This window comes from Orycteropus afer, unplaced genomic scaffold (genome assembly GCF_000298275.1).
Source record: "Orycteropus afer afer isolate SDZICR_OR568_19922 unplaced genomic scaffold, OryAfe1.0 scaffold00009, whole genome shotgun sequence".
Taxonomy (NCBI): Eukaryota; Metazoa; Chordata; class Mammalia; order Tubulidentata; family Orycteropodidae; genus Orycteropus; species Orycteropus afer.
This window is the reverse complement of record NW_006921596.1, coordinates 1,325,090-1,328,949: the sequence shown is the minus strand read 5'-3', so window position 1 is coordinate 1,328,949 and position 3,860 is coordinate 1,325,090.

Here is a 3,860-nt window from a genome sequence, read left to right as displayed (position 1 = left end):
GGCAATAGTCTCGGGGAATCTGGCTGAATCTGGCTATTCAGAAGGAGGCTTCTACAATTAATTTCCTCCCTAGTCATCTCTCCACATAGACATCTTCCCATCCTTGGATCCAGGACCCATCCCCAGTTCAGTTCTCCCACAGCTCTCCTCTCTCCCTCCCGTTACTCTCTTCCAACTCCTGCTCCCCAAGTCCCTGGATTCTGGTCTCCGGTCCTGGTGGTGTCTCCTGTCAGTCACCCTTCAAGGCCAGGGTTTCTCTTCACTCTCTTGACCCCAGACACACAGACCTTTCCTAGTGACAGCTATGTGATTCCTCAACACCTTATCACTGTGGCCGGTGTTCTGAGAACACAAGACTCCAAAGGGAACTCTGGACAGACAGGCAGCAGGCACTGAGAATCCAGCTCAGGCCACTTACCATTCAGACAGAGTCCCCTTGCACAGGTCACCCTTGGTTTATAGCTCTTGCTGGCTTTCTCTTCTTCTCTTTCTCCTTTCCTCTCCCTCTCTCTCCTTCCCCCACCAACCCTTACAAACTTATCTCTCATTATTCAGCTTGAATTAGGATCATGTGTGGGGCATGCCTTACCATCATTATACCCAATAATAAGTTCATTTCCCAAAACAGAGTCCTCTTCTAATCAGCTTAATACCCACCTACTAAAAACTCCTAAATTCAGATTCAACAGATATTCCCTGAGCTCTCTGTAAGTGCCTTGATTAAGAGGCAGTGTACATGATGGTAAGAGAGTGTGTGCCAATGCCAGAGGGCTGGATTCAAATCCCCTCTCTGCCATTTACTAGCTCTGTGACCTTGGACAAGAAACTGTGTCTCTGTGCATTGCGTATAAAATAGTTATAATACCTCTTAGACTTGCATGAGTGAATGCAGAAAGCATTTAGACTAGAACCTGGCCCATAGCAACTGCTACTTGCTCAGCTATTGTAATTTCTCATAGGCACAGTCACATATGTTTGCTCCCTTAATTAATACAAGCATGCTATAAACTAGTTACTACTATTCCCAATTGATATCTGAAGACACCAAGGATAGAGAAATTAAAATAGTTTGCCCAAATCTACACAACTAATTTCCATCAAATTAGCACCCAGGATTTGGGTAATAACACCAGGGTTTGGGTTTCCAAAAGTAAAAGGCAAACTTGTTGCCATTGAGCTGTTTCTGACTCAAGATGACTCCATGTGTTACAGAGTAGGACTACGCCATAGTATATTCTTGGCTTTAATCTTCACAGGAGCAGATCGCCAGGCCTTTCTTTTGCAGTTCTGCTGGGTGGGTTCCAATCACCAACCTTTAGGTTAGGAGTCAAGTGCAAACCATTTGGATTACTCAGTCACCCAGGGCCCAGGGCTCTAACCAGTTCTCTTTACTACCACTCTGCTGTACTTAAAGCACTGGTGCATGCTCAAAAAGTATTTGTCAAATGCTGTATAATCATCTATTTCCATTCATATTCAAAAGCCCACAGACATCTAGTGGGCAACCACTGCGAGAAAAATGTGTAGCATGGAGGAGATGAGGAAGTCATTAGCCTTGGCACCAGCCTTGGACCTGCAGTGCTGACATCCCTGTAGTGAGGCCACCTAGCTATGGCTCAAGACTGGAAAGAAGAGAAAAAAAGAAGGAAGGAAGGAAGAGAGAAGGAAGACCCTGTCGCAAATGCCCCTTGAGCTGGGCTTTCTTTTAAGAAGGGATCAGAAATACCAGGAGGCACAGTTAGAAGCAGTGTGGGATGGAAGGAGAGGGTAGCAATGATCCATTGAGCAGCTCAGGAGGATTTTACAAAAATCAGCCCACATATATCGATCTAAATCCATCTTCTTCTCTCCATTGCACAACTACCACCCTAGCCCAAGCCTCCAACATCTGTTGTCTGGTGGCTTCTATAATGTCCTTACCGGCCTCCTGGTGTCAACTGTCCCTCATAATAGCTATGATATCTTCAAAACCCAAATCAGATCATGCCATCTCCCCCACATCCCCTTCTCCAAGCTCCCCAGTGCCTTCCAAGGGTGGATGCAGACTTTCTCTAATCATTGGCACCTGCTTCACTTTCTGCTCCATTTTCTCCTCTCTCCCCATCTCATTGGGTTTCTGCTGTCTGCTTCCTGTTGGACCTGGATTCCATGCAATACCTTCTTTTCCAGTCTTTCACCTGCTGTTTTCTCTGCTTGGACCCCTCCTTCTCTGAAACCCTCAAGGCCATCCTTTTCTCAATCTGTAGATCTCAGAGTAAATGTCACCTCTTCAAAGAAGCCTTCATCTTACAGGGTGTCAAAGACCATGTCTCTGTTTTACTTGCTTCATCATATTTATATCACTATCTAAAATGGTCCTTCTTTATTATTTGTTTATGTAAGCTACTTGATGGCAGTAGCCTTTGTCTTTTTAGTCTATTTGTATCACCCAGCACTAGAGTAGAGTCAGGATATAGGTGCTTCATGAACATTTGCTGATGAATGACTAAAACCTTAACCTGGGCTTCATATGCCCAACTCTTGACTGTGTTTTGGGGACTGGCTATGCCAGCTGTGGCTCCAATTCTGCCCCCAGTATGTCTTTTATTTGGTTTTGAACAGTAAGGCTTTCACCAGGGAATAGGGAAAACTTCTAAGACACTAGAACAGAGAATAAACTATGTGTGCTGAGAAGTGTAGAGCAGAGGTAGGTGAGGATTGCCTTCTGGAAATGTTCCAGGGAGCAACAGACTGACAATGAAGTTGAAGACTGACGGGAGTGAGAGACACACAGAAGGAACAGAGAAGGCTTCTGGACAACAGGATCACCCAAAAAAGGCTCTGGTGATTGGGTGGGGGCATGGGTGAGTGGGGGGAAGGTTATTGGAGAGATTACTTGGTGGTAGAGGGGCAGTTATTCTAGTGATGCTAAATAAATGCTTATATTTTAGCTAGTTCTCTTGATGTTTCCCTGCTGAATAGGTTTCAGTGAAGCTTCCAAACTAAGATGGACTAGGAAAAAAGTCCTACTTACTTCCAACCAATAAAAATATATGGATCAGAACAAGCTAATCTGCAGCTAATCTTGGGAATGGCAGAGGGCCAGGTAGCCTTTTGTTGCGTATGGGGCCTTCAGGAGTCAAAGGCTACCTCCATGGCAGCTAACAATGAACAACAACCTGACTTTGGAATTAACAATGTCCCTGATTTCTCTTCTTTCCTCCTATCACATGGAATTTTAGAACCATCTTCTATAGGCACTAGGACCAGAATTGTTCCAGTGTCAATGCTGGAGCAGACCCACTGTTGGTCTGGGGGTTTTCTGGGGCAGGAACCAATAATCCTTGATCCCTCCTGGGCCAGCCCATGTGGCTTTGGATTTTCCTCTCTGGTATTGAAGGCCTGCAGATTCTGGAGGCACAGGTCCTTTGTCCTTGCTACCATTCACATGGACCCATAGGAAAAAACTCCATTTAAAAAGACAATACTTTCTGGGCAGCATTGTTCAGAACCTCTTCCTAGGTCAGAATCTGTCTGCTGGCTTCTTTTGCCCAGCTTTGTAGACTGCAAATGCTCTTATAAAGTTGTTTATTTCTAAAAATCCCAGGCCATTTGCTCATGAAGAGTTGCTCTCCTTCCCCTGAGCCTTTTGCCCTTTCTTTGCCAAATTTAGGTTTCAAGATGAAATTCCCTTTAATAACCAAACTATGGTACATACACACAGTGGGATACTATGCAACATTAAAGAATAATGAAGAATCAATGACTCACCTCATAACATGGATGAACTTGGAGGACATTATGCTGGGTGAGATAAGTCAATCACAGAAGGACAAATATTGTATGAGTCCATTATGGTAAAAAGTCAAGGAAACACTTAC